At 27.4% G+C, this 14454-nt stretch overlaps 1 protein-coding gene across 2 annotated transcripts in view; it reads left to right on the top strand.

Moving 5' to 3' along the window:
* Positions 1-14454, top strand: part of LOC123293242 (homeobox protein Nkx-2.4) — a 51880-nt gene that overhangs the window by 15688 nt on the left and 21738 nt on the right. The window lies entirely within an intron of this gene.

Here is a 14454-nt window from a genome sequence, read left to right on the forward strand (position 1 = left end):
TGACGACTAATATATAATAATGTGTAATGAAACGAACAGCTTTGTTCTTTAATCAGTAAAAGCAGTCATTTATTTGTATTAATTATGAAACCTTAAGGTTGATCGCACATCCAAACTAATAAACTTTATTCTTGAAATTTTTATGAAATTCTTTAATTTCATTTAAAATAAAAATTGTTTTCTAAATTTAGTCCAAGCTTTTTTGTTCATTACAAATTTCTTATCAAATTTCTCAAATGAAATCAACTTTCGGGGATTCATATAATTTCTAAAGATATGCAGAAAGTTTAAATACTTATAGTGATTTTTTATTACAATCTGAAATATATCTACAATTTTCTTCATATAATTGATTCTGATTTTTGCATTCGACAAAAATTTGACTCGTTTATTAGACGTTTTCTACGTACAAACTTGTTTAATTTTCATAATAAAATCAAAAAATTTCAATTTTTGAAACGAACAGACTCAAGTAAAACTCAATTTAAAGAAAATGATATATTGATTAAAAAAAATTATACTAACTCAATCGGGTTTTGAACCGGGAATCTTAGTATTCAAAGCGGGGATGTATACCACTAGACCAATGTCGCAACAAAAGAAACCAATATCGTAAATGAAATAAGTTAATGTATACTTTCATAATTTTTGATGTGTTTACTACCTTAATAAATAATATGCATTAAAAAATTATTAAAATAATAATAAATGCATAATAATATACGTGTAATGCAAATTACTTGTACTTAAAGACAGGTAAAAGTACTTAATTGTACTTATATGTTCTTTAATAATGATATTAACTTGTTATTTAAATTAGTATTTTAATGAAAATTATATATAGGGTGATTATTTATTATGAACAAAAAGGAAAAATAATTTTTATTCTTAATTTTATAACAAATATATAGTTATTATTTTCTAAATCTTTGATTTAATTGGAAAATTAGAATTATCCTTTAATTAGAAAATTATCTCAAAACAATTTAGTCGAAAAAAAGAGTGGCACGCTTCGTGTATTAATACCTTGATATTTCATATATACAGGGTACAAAAATAATAATTGTGACTATAGTTGTGACGTAATTATTATAATTATTAATTTTATAAGAGCATACAAATTATTAGATATTTGACTAATTTTATGAAAGTATAACTAGGGTTTTTACTTGTGTGGTATAAATAAATAAAAAATGGTTAATTTAGTAAATGCTTATATTAAAAATTATTATTTTCTTTCTATTTAATTTAATATTTATTTTTATAAAATACTTAACTTATTACTTATTACTTAGTAGTTTGGTTAGTAGTCATGTGTATATTACTTAAGAAGTACTTTTTAATACTTACTTAGTACTTAATAAACAATACTTAACTTATACACTTTTTAATAAAATTAGATATTATCAATTATAAATATACACCGAAAAATATTTTTAATACGATATACACTTAATAATGTTTACTGAAAATTATTTATTAAAAAAAAAAGCCGTAGATAGGGGGTCTGGTGCGACCCTTAAGGATAACTTTTCAACATAATAAATAGTTAAAAAAATAGAAACTCTAACGAATTGAAACGGCTTGACCGAATATTATGAAATTTTTTTCGGATAATATTGCCGTTAATAAACTTTGTTCGATTTTGGAGTAAATCTTAGGTAGCGGGTTCGATTCCCGCCGTCGCAACAAAACTAATTTAATTAATAGTTGTGATGGGCTGGTGTAGTGCATGGTATATGCATGAAGGAGGTGCACTCAGCCTCTGAAATTGAGGAGCTGACCAATGAAATTATTAGCGGAAAGGTGGTAAAACACATATATGGTATCACAAAGGTTCTCTACACCCTAAGTGTGTCCTTCGAGGACACCCAATATAACCTAACCTAATCTAACCTTCTTAAAAATTTGCACGTATATTGAAATTTTAACCACACATTCCTTGAGTAAAAATCTGCCTATAAAGAAATTTTGAACCGTTAAATCAAACATTGTTGTCATGCTCATACATCCATAAAAGTAAAAACTCAAAAGTTTTTATATAGGTAGACTTTTACTCAAAGAACATATGTGGTTAAAATTTCTTGAAATGAAAGAAAATAATTTTAGATTGAAAATATTGAACATACTTTATATGATTAGAACGTACCTAATAACTAATAAATAATAAATGTATATTTCTAATTAATTATATAATTTAATAACATTAAATTAATGTTTTTTTTTTAACTAGTAAGTATTTGATTTTGATTTTAATAATAATTTTTATTAATAATAATAATTGCGCATTAATTATTAATAATTATTAATATTTTTAATTATCTAATAGTGCATATTACATCTTTCATATTTTATTTATTATATCCAATAAATAATAGTTGAAAAAAACTAAAAAAACACGCTTTTATAGCAAATCGAACTAAAAACTTAAAAATAATTTTTAATAACAAAGAGTTTATATTACCGTAGCAGAAGGTTATACAATCAATCATAATTAATTACTTAAAAATAAAAATATAATAAAATTTAAGTTACAAACAGAATTATTAAATTCAGAGTGAAAAGCGTGGGGTGCTTGACATATTTAATGTTATACAATCATTCTATTGGCAAATATCTATGAGTGGAGAGTTATGGAAATGTAGTGAAATGCACCCCACGCTTTTCACTCTGAATTTAATAATTCTGTTTGTAACTTAAATTTTATTATATTTTTATTTTTAAGTAATTAATTATGATTGATTGTATAACCTTCTGCTACGGTAATATAAACTCTTTGTTATTAAAAATTATTTTTAAGTTTTTAGTTCGATTTGCTATAAAAGCGTGTTTTTTTAGTTTTTTTAAACTATTATTTATTTTATACTTTTTAGTACGATTTATCAATTAGTTTTTTGTGGATATGTGGTATTAAAATGTATTACGAATCGTTTCGTAATCTATTCATCTCATTTAAAGCATCACTATTGCACGGGGTTTTTCCTGTTAACTTAGAGCAATCAAGTTCTTCAATGCGAATACCGTCTAAGGTTCTTACACGACTAAGTGCCACATAAGCTTGTCCAGCAGCAAACAGTCGTGGGCCTAGATAAATGACTGCATGATCAACTGTACAACCTTGCATTTTGTGAACAGTCAAAGCCCAAATCAGGATTAGTGGCAACATTCGTCTTTCAGCAGTTCCATAGCTACGCCCTCGTGGTTAACAGTGAAGTTTACAAAAAAATTTTTCAAACAAAAGTTGTTTATTTTTTTTTAAAGAACATTTTTTACATTTGAATTTTTGTTCTATCTCTAACGGTTTACAAGATGGGTCCTACGGACCCAAGACCCAATTGACCCATATTGCTCATTTACGAACTTGACCTCAGTTTTTAGGTCCTGAGTACGCTATAAAAATTTCATCTTGATATCTCTTTTCGTTTTTGAGTTATCGTGTTCACTCTCATAGAGGATATATGAAAAGAATATATTTATCCTGCCGGCCCTAACAAGGATAGTGGGAAATTATTAACGAATTATTGCATTGTCACCGGTTCTTGAGGCGTATGCAAAGTTTCAAGTTAATCAGATGTTTAAAAACCGGTGAAAATCGTGCTCAAAGATTCCGTTACATAGTTACATACATACAAACATGCAGCCCAAGTTAATAAAAGCGTTGTAAAAATACTTAAATACAAAAAGGAATTTTTTTCTAATTATAGAAATAATTCTCAAAACAAAATAATAAAAAAAAATCTTTGATGGATATTTAATTCAAATCTATTTATTATCTTTTTGTATACTTTTGATCAAAGAAAATGGGACCATTAATCCGTCAAGATGATCAAAGATTTGCTCACGCGTTTTAAAAATGTTTCAAATATTTATTAATCATAGCCTCTACATATTTTTATATAAAGTTATTTTTTAAAACACTAGCATAAAAATAAAGAAATAAATAAATAATTAAATGCATTTCTTAAAATATTATTTGATATTTATTTTGATAAAAACAAGTGAAAACAAACAATTGACTGAGTTAATTGTTGAAATACCATGCATAGACAGTTGCTAATTGCGTTTACATTTTACCCAGAATTGCTTTAATCTAAGATCCCACTTTCCCAAATGAAAGCTTACCCTGATAAAAAATAGAAAGAGTATTAAGTCTGTTTGAGTCTTGAATCACTTTTGTAAGATACTTGAACTATGTGAGGCGTGCCATTGAATTACACAAGAAAAATTTAATTAAGATAAAAATCAAAGTATCGAAATATTTGGAATAAATAAGAAAGATATCTAGGACAAATCGACAAAGAAACTGAATTTGAAAGAAAACAAATAAAAAAAAAAAGAGTCTAGTAATCAGATTAAAGTAATTATCTTGTAATAAATTTAAAAAATTGTTTAACTGTTGAAAACAATACGTATTACACCGCCAGTATGCCTCTGCCCCGTAGAACAGTCATGCACAATGCCAACGGTGGTCGATCGACGTGCTATGAGTGAAAGTAAATAATTTTGTTAAGACCTACTGTGTTGATGCCGGCTCAGCTCGACTCGGCTCCTATATATAAATTCATGATATTCATAATTACATATTTTGTTTCAAGTATTAAATAATGCCCTTAATTTATTACATGTACTGCAACTCTGCAAGTCATTTTATTTAATATCAAGTATTTTATAACGCAATTTTACTGTAATTACCTGTGAATGACATCGGTAAAGATCGATTTAACACGATCTTAAGAATTCAGTGCAAATTTTAAATAAAAAAATAATAAAAAGTTTAAAGCTTGTTTCTTTCTTGACAATCGAAGATACAAATAAGGTTTTTTATTTCGCATTTTATACTATTTTACGCATATAGGGACTGATTAATCTAGTTGGGAAAAATGTTCTGGGAACATGAATTCTGGATATACAGGGTAGAACATTTTAATCTATTATGGCTAAAAAAGTTCGTTCAGATTGAAGCTAGTTTTTGGGGTTGCTTTATTAATCAATTTTAATCCTAAAATGTAAGAGATAGCATAACACATTAAATTAGGAAATTGGTTGAAAATATTCTTTCGAAAATTGTAAGATTTCGGAGGAAATACGACGAAATACGAAAAATATATCATTGTTGCATTGAATTGAAAGAAAAAAAAACGCAAGATACAGAAAAATGCTTAAGCAAAAGTTGTCCAAATGTTAAAATAATATTTGCAACTAATTTAACAGCACTTAGAATCGATATCCTAAGCCAATATTTATTTTCTAGTGATCAATTAATAAATTATTAATTTATAAAGAAATAAAAAGCACAAATTTTATTACAAATTTTATATTTTCCGGCATTGAAACTTTATGATACCTTCAAATATAATTTATATGAAACAAAATATTGAATCACGAAAACCATTGAATCTTGTTGAGTTGGATAAATGTTGTTTTGGATGACTTATTTACAAGAAACATAAAACAAATACTCACGTGTGCTGTTAAGTCTGTTGTTTGTTTAAATGTTTGTTGATATTATTTATATTCGATGGATATACTTGAAATTTTGGCAGATCGTTGCATTTTTAGCCAAGATTGTCATTTGTAACCCAAAATTCTCACTGTAAAAGAAAATCATTATAAAAGAAATTTGTATCCGTTTCCACACTACCATTGAGGTAGGATACATCAGCGCGTTTTTTTTTACGTGGTATCCCCTATAGGCCTAATCCACGATCTTTTCCTTCTATTTAAGTGCATCCGGTTACATTTAAACAGAAGAAAAAGATAAATAATCATCCAATTTGTCGTGACCGGAACATGACAAATTGGATAACATTATCGCAATTCCTAAAAAAAAAATTCACAATCCCCAAATACTATCAGCCTAAATTTGACATCACTTAATATAATTACAGGGCAGGTATTCCTAAAATATAAGAAAGAGATAAAAAAAAACATAAATATCCCTGGAAAAAAATTCAATTATTTCAAAAAGAAAAGGGATAAATAAAAATTGCTTAATTTACAATAACCTTTATGCATAAATATTTCTGAAGGTCCATTTGAATTAACCATATCAACCTAGTTATAAGTAGACTTACCCCAGAATGAAACCAATCCAAAATATCACAGGCTATAACACAGGCGAAAAATCCATGCAATCAAGATCATTTTTTCCGTACATTATCTGTCTAGATATACCTAACTCACTTTAAGTGATGACTGCGCTTTTTTGCATGTCCCGTCTCACCGTCATCATGAGTTGATACATAATCCCCTATCGAGGCGCTTAGCTTTTAGACAGACATAACGAGAAAAAATTGATTTTTGACTACACAATTTGTCATAGTGTTATAACACATGCAACAAATCGAACGAGTTTTTCCTGAGAAACATCATACTAACCTTAGTTAGTCAACGTCGCTTCTCAGAATTTAGGGCAGACCGAATTTACAAATTTAAAATAATATATTTAAAAAAGAAAATAAAAAAAATTTAAAAAGAAAAATTAGGCAATTTTTCAACCCAGTTATAAGTTGACTTACCCCAGAATGAAACCAATCCAATATATCACAGGCTATAACACAGGCGAAAAATCCATGCAATCAAGATCATTTTTTCCGTACATTATCTGTCTAGATATACCTAACTCACTTTAAGTGATGACTGCGCTTTTTTGCATGTCCCGTCTCACCGTCATCATGAGTTGATACATAATCCCCTATCGAGGCGCTTAGCTTTTAGACAGACATAACGAGAAAAAATTGATTTTTGACTACACAATTTCTCATAGTGTTATAACACATGCAACAAATCGAACGAGTTTTTCCTGAGAAACATCATACTAACCTTAGTTAGTCAACGTCGCTTCTCAGGATATAGGGCAGACCGATTTTACAAATTTAAATTAATGAACTGATATTTAGAGTAAAATAAATTGAAAAAAACCAAAAATATCTCTGGGCATAAAAGTTAAAAATTGCTTAATTTGCAATAATATTTATGCATAAACAATTAAAGAAAGTTCTAGGATAGGATATGATAAAAAAAGGAAATTCTAGGATAGGATATGAATTTTACAAGTCACAAACACAGAATTATACGAATGACATTGTCGGAGATGAAAAAGCATAAATATCTCTGGAAAAAAATTCAATTATTTTAAAAAGAAATGGAATAAATAAAAATTGCTTAATTTACAATAACCTTTATGCATAAATATTTCTGAAGGTCCATTTGAATTAACCATATCAACCTAGTTATAAGTAGACTTACCCCAGAATGAAACCAATCCAAAATATCACAGGCTATAACACAGGCGAAAAATCCATGTAATCAAGATCATTTTTTCCGTACATTATCTGTCTAGATATACCTAACTCACTTTAAGTGATGACTGCGCTTTTTTGCATGTCCCGTCTCACCGTCATCATGAGTTGATACATAATCCCCTATCGAGGCGCTTAGCTTTTAGACAGACATAACGAGAAAAAATTGATTTTTGACTACACAATTTGTCATAGTGTTATAACACATGCAACAAATCGAACGAGTTTTTCCTGAGAAACATCATACTAACCTTAGTTAGTCAACGTCGCTTCTCAGAATTTAGGGCAGACCGAATTTACAAATTTAAAATAATATATTTAAAAAAGAAAATAAAAAAAATTTAAAAAGAAAAATTAGGCAATTTTTCAACCCAGTTATAAGTTGACTTACCCCAGAATGAAACCAATCCAATATATCACAGGCTATAACACAGGCGAAAAATCCATGCAATCAAGATCATTTTTTCCGTACATTATCTGTCTAGATATACCTAACTCACTTTAAGTGATGACTGCGCTTTTTTGCATGTCCCGTCTCACCGTCATCATGAGTTGATACATAATCCCCTATCGAGGCGCTTAGCTTTTAGACAGACATAACGAGAAAAAATTGATTTTTGACTACACAATTTCTCATAGTGTTATAACACATGCAACAAATCGAACGAGTTTTTCCTGAGAAACATCATACTAACCTTAGTTAGTCAACGTCGCTTCTCAGGATATAGGGCAGACCGATTTTACAAATTTAAATTAATGAACTGATATTTAGAGTAAAATAAATTGAAAAAAACCAAAAATATCTCTGGGCATAAAAGTTAAAAATTGCTTAATTTGTAATAATATTTATGCATAAACAATTAAAGATGGCTCATTTAATCTTAATTTACCTTTATTAACATAAACTTACTTAGAAACAAACCCGAAAATGAAATTTAAGATTTGGAATTCAAATGAAGGGAATAGATAAATGTCAAATAAATAAGCTATTCATAGTGAATAGTAAAACACACACTCAAATTAATTATATTACTAAGAATAAATTATCACATGAGATTTAGAAAATAAAAATAAAAATTTTACTTACCTGGATTTTGAACTCCATACCTGTGTAAGAGGAGTAGGACTCGCTATACTCTCTGCCACACGACTTGATGCTTGTTACAATTTAAACGGCCATAATCGGTGATAAAACTGGACCAACCTAATGAATAAATATATTTTAGTGATAAATAATTAAAATAATTAAAAATAATTTTATTATTATCTAGTGTATGTACAAATATCAGCCAATTGATTCTCTGTAGGTATATGTTCAATTTTTAAATTATCTTTTTTTAATTCTGATCGAATGAAATGGTATTTAATGCCAATGTGTTTACTTCTTTTACTTTCCCAATTCTTAACTTATTGAATACGTGATTGATTATCCTCAAAAATTACTGGTTTAACGATAATATTAAAACATTCATTTTACAAACCGCAGCTAGCTAATGCAACTTAATATTCTGTTTTTTAGATTTTCAAAATATATTATTTCCAAATAATTGAAGGGCGTACATGCGTCAACGATAATAGTAGAGAAATAAAAAACAATATGGTAATGCGATAGTTTAAATGATTTTCTATGATTTAAGACAAGAAAAATAACCTGTTATCGAATTATTTTCATTGAATTTTAAGTTTAAAAAATTGACTAAAAGTAAGATTTAATATGGGACTAAATGGAAAATATAAATACGATATTATTCTAAAATTATATCGATACCAATACTTTTTTTTACAAGCTTTTACCAGGTAATAATTATTTAAACTTTTAATAGAATTTCAAAAAAATTTCTATTAATTTAAAATTCTTTAAAATTTACATACTGTTTCCCTACGAACGCACGTAGCAAAACAGGTTCACGCATGTACGTGAACTTAAATAACATTTCATTCGATCAGAATTTAAAAAAAAATTGATTACATACCTTCAAAAAATGAACTGGCTGATATTTGTACCAAAGGTTTATCAAATCAAAAATTTCACAAATTTGCTAAGTCCATAGGAATATGTTTTGTTTGAATTGAGCGGAGTGTTGAAATCAATTGAATACAAATTTAGTTTTATTTATTATTTTGATAGAATTTTTTTCGATATTTAGTAACGGATTGTAGAGTTATTTAGTTATTCATTTAAGGACGTACATTCATGAGACTTGTAAGTAGACAAATAAAAATAATTATGATGATAAAAAAGTTTAAATGATTTAAGAAAGAAAAAATATACAATTATATAAATTAATCGAAACGTAATTAATGTTAAATTTTAAATTCAAGAAGTGACAAAAATTAATCTTTAACATAGGTTTAAATGGAAAATATAAATCGATATTTCTCAAAAATTATATCGATAACTATACTTGAAACTTTTATCAGTTAGTAATTATTAAAAATTTTAATAAAATTTCAAAAAAAATTTCAAAATTATTTCAAATTTAAATACTGTTTCCATATAAACGCACATAGCAAAACAGGTTGATGAATGAACGTCTTTAAATAAAAATTATAATTATTAATATTAAAACTGTGTGTTTATTAGTAAACTCTACATCTAAAATAACACTAACGTCAAAAAATTTTATCGAACCATAGTACATATTCATTTTGTTATATTTATTATAAATAAATTTTGTATAAATGAAATTGAATCTCTTGGGAATAATTTTGAAATCGAAAAATCGAGAAATCGAAAAATTTTGAAATCAAATAAAAATACTTGTAGTCAATCACTAATAATAAAACAACTAATTCTAGAATGTGATTTCAATTGGAAAAAATAAACAAATGATTCAAACATAATTTTTTTTAATTAATATTAAAAGTTTTGTTTAAAAAAGTATTTGGACAAAATGTGAAACAAATTAAATATAATATAGAATTTTACAATGTACAAAAAAAGAATTAGAAAAATCTAAATTAAAACAAAAACTTACTCAGAAACAAATTCGAAAATGAAATTTGACGTTTGGAAGTCAAATGAAGGTGAAACACAAATGTAACCAACTAACCACTATGAACGATGAAACACTACTGACCTAATGAATAATTTTGATTGACCACACCCGAAAAAAGCGCGGAAATTTAACACGCATTTAAATTAATGAAATTAATTTGAATAAATCAGAACATGAAATGTAGAGAAAAAATTTAAAATTTTTATTTGCCCGAGCTTTGAACCATAGACCTTTGATCTATGAGTCGCACCCGCTTAACACCGAGCTGCGACACCTCTTATATGATGAAACAATATCAAGAGACATTATCGGTGATAAAGCTGTACAAACCTAATGAAAAACTTTGAGTGACTAAAACACCTGTGGGATTGTTACACAAACTTAAATTAATAACGTAGGGAAAAAAAAAAATTATCTACCTTAGTGGGTTTCGAACCCACGATCTTAGTACTACGAGTCGGACTCGCTTACCACTCCGCCATATGACCCGATATATATACATACAATTTAAAATAATATCTAGTGCTAATATCAGTGAGAAAATTATATTAACCTAATGAATAAATAAATTTAACTTATTCCAAAATAAATGCGTATTCAAATTAATTTAATTGATTTGCAAAAAATCATATTAATAAATTCATTAAAAAAAAAAATTAAAGTTTATACTTATCCGGGATTTGAGTGAGAAAACCGAATAAGTATAAACCGAAAACACATCCTTCTAAACCGAAACACATACAAACATACAGCCCAAGTTAATAAAAGCGTTGTAAAAAAAATAAATATTGACCAGATTTTCATAAAGTTTTTTATTGGGACAAATGCTTCATTTATTATAATAGAATTACAATGTGATTGACACTACATTTCACTGAAAATGCGTCATATTATGACTACTATTATACTAGTTTTGGTATAGTTCTATGGTTGATTCGACATTTACCTCTTTGTAGTAAAAAATATGTTAATCTTACTTTATGATATATAACTTTTAGGATTTATGATTTTAAATTGTAGCTAAACTACATAAATCAAATTATTGGAAAATAGTAAAATAAAGAAACTTAGTCTTTTAGAATTAAATTTATTAGAAAAACAAGTGAAAACAAACAATTGACTGAGTTAATTGTTGAACTACCATGCATAGTTAGTGTTGATTTCTTTATCACATTACACATACATACATGTGATACATACATAACTGATATTCAAGTATAGTACATATTATAAAATTTCCGCCTAATCGGCGCCCTCACGGGTAAACAGTGATGTTTACGAAAAAATGTTTCAAACAAAAGTTGTTTAATTTTTGATAAGGAACATTTTTTACATTTAAACTTTTGTTCTATCTATAACGGTTTACAAGATGGGCTCTACGGACCCAAGCTCGATATCTTTTTTCGTTTTTGAGTTATCGTGTCCACAGACGGACGGACGGACGGACAACCGGAAATGTACTAATTAGGTGATTTTATGAACACCTATGACAAAATTTTTTTCCTAGCATCATTATTTTTTAAGCGTTACAAACTTGGGACTAAACTTAATATACTATGTATATTTCATATATACATGGTATAATTAATCCTGACTGGGTACTACAGAACATAACGTGACTGACACTACCGTCATTTTGGATTGCTAAATAGTTGTATTTAAAAAAACTTAGAAATTAATATTACAGGACAATAAATTGGAATTTAAAAATAAATGGTGTAAGCGCAGATAAATGGTATATTATATCCATCTTTACTGTATACAATACATTTACTTGCGTTTACACCATTTTTATATATAACTTAACTTTATATGAAAAAAATTCAATATTGAATTTGAATTGAGCAAAATGTTTGTAAAATGTAAAAATTTTTCATTAATAAGTCAAGTTGCTAAAGATTAATACACTAAATAGGCAAATTGTTCTAGATTTAAGATTTAGATTTACGTAAATAGTTTTAATTATAGTTTACATACAATAAACTCGATTAGGTGACTATCAGTGGGTAGTTACCATTTATGATATCTATTCAGTAGACCTATTTATAGTTCCTTTAGGAACTGATAATAGAATATTAGGATACCAAAAAAAAAAACAAAAGTATATTAGAAACCCAAAGTACCCCGCGATTTTAGATTTTAAAATTTCTTTCTGTGAAACTTTTTCTAACCCATCCAAAAATGTTTTTAAGATCATTCTGATCTAAAGCTCTCACACGACTACACAAATTTTTAACGAGTAATTTTCGAGCTTCGGGCGTTCAAAGCTACGAATATAATACAGTTTTAGAATATGAGTAGGAAAATGGCTTTCTTTGAAATACTTTCTAACCCACTCTAAAATATTTTTTGGATCATTTTGATCAAAAACTACTCGTTAACATGAAATATTCTTGTTCTTACTTTAAATTATCTCTATTATTTTTAACTTCTGATAACTCACAACTTGTTTTTTTTTGAATAAAAAACATAAACTTTGGACAAAAAATATAAATTTGGCAGATTGTAAATTATTTTCAAAATATTCTTAAAATTCATGGCAAGCTGGATCGATTAAAAAAGTTTTAGTTTCCTAGATAACACAACGTCGGATTTAGGGGCCGTTTTAAAATTGTTGCACATTTTTTTGGGTTTACCTCCCAACCAGCAAACAAATTATAACGTGCGATAGGGAACATGGTTCCAAAAATTGATTAAAATTAAACACTTATGATATTGAGTGTTTATAAATATCAATAAAATTTCATAAATAATATACCTCATCTGGTTATTAGATGGATGAAAGTCGACCTTATACCCGCCTCTTAAACCATGGATTGTATTTCGGTATGAAGTTGCAAGAACCGCACATGGTATTGGTAGTAATATTATTAATAATAGTTAATTGTGATCTTATGTAAATATATTAAGTACATACATAAATACATACATAAACACCCATTAATGGTATTTACTTGAATATTAATCAGCCATTCAATAATAAATATTAATTATTATTTCCGTTAATATTCATTTATTATTTATTATTAGAGGCTTACTAAAGTTACTTAGCTTACGTTACTTAATATATACTTTGTATTGGCTGACTTATTAACTAACTTAAACTAACTATACATTATAGATATACTAGCTTGACTCGTGCAGAATTCTCAATGAAACTGTACATCAATATATAGCTCATACTTCAGAATAACACATGAGATATAATTTTATAACGATATATTAATAAAAATAAAAAAAATTTAAAAATTAATTTAATTTGATCGATTTCTGTAAAAATAGTCAATATAAAATATTTCACGGCCATCTTTTCTGATAACTCAATGAATAATTACGACTAATTTAAATTTAAAAAAATAGAAAACCATACATATATTTTGCCTGTGTAAAACGATCCTTTCAATTATTTCGAGTGTCGAGCGAGAGCAATCTTTACTTTTAAACCCAGCGAAGCGGGTGGGTATCACTCTAGTATGTATATATATATCACTACATAGTATAAAACAAAGTCGCTTTCTCTGTCCCTATGTCCCTTTGTATGCTTAAATGTTTGAAACTACGCAACGGATTTTGATGCGTTTTTTTTAATAGATAGAGTGATTCAAGAGGAAGGTTTATATGTATAATAACATCCATTAAATAGTGGAGAAGTACTGCTATTTTTGAGGTTTCTAATGTGATGTCGTAAATAATTACATTTTTTCCGCATACATTGCAAACGCAGGCTGAACCCTACGAGTTTTATCAAAATAATGTACTAAGTATTGTACACATTGAAAAGGTCTACAGAAAAGTTGCACCCGTGCGAAGCCGGGGCGGGTCGCTAGTAAGAGATAAAATAACAAATTTGGCTTTTAAAAGGTGTATAAAGCTTGCGTATTCTAGAGCAAAATTACTTTAATTTTTGAGGCAAATTGGATCTAATATGCAAAATGTCCATTTTCAATTAAATTCAACTGAAGTTGTTCGAACATTACAGAGAATTAAGTTCTATAATCTTACGAAACTTCTTGAGACAATTCGAGAAAAAATATTGAATTTTCAGGAAAAGCTCTAAGAGATTAAAAAACCTGATTGTCTTTATTTTGAAAAATATGATTGAATATTGGATTTTTTTTTTTGCTTTGGACAAAGTTACAGCTTGTAAAAACATG

The sequence above is a fragment of the Chrysoperla carnea genome, chromosome 2, assembly GCF_905475395.1.
Source record: "Chrysoperla carnea chromosome 2, inChrCarn1.1, whole genome shotgun sequence".
NCBI classification, from domain to species: domain Eukaryota; kingdom Metazoa; phylum Arthropoda; class Insecta; order Neuroptera; family Chrysopidae; genus Chrysoperla; species Chrysoperla carnea.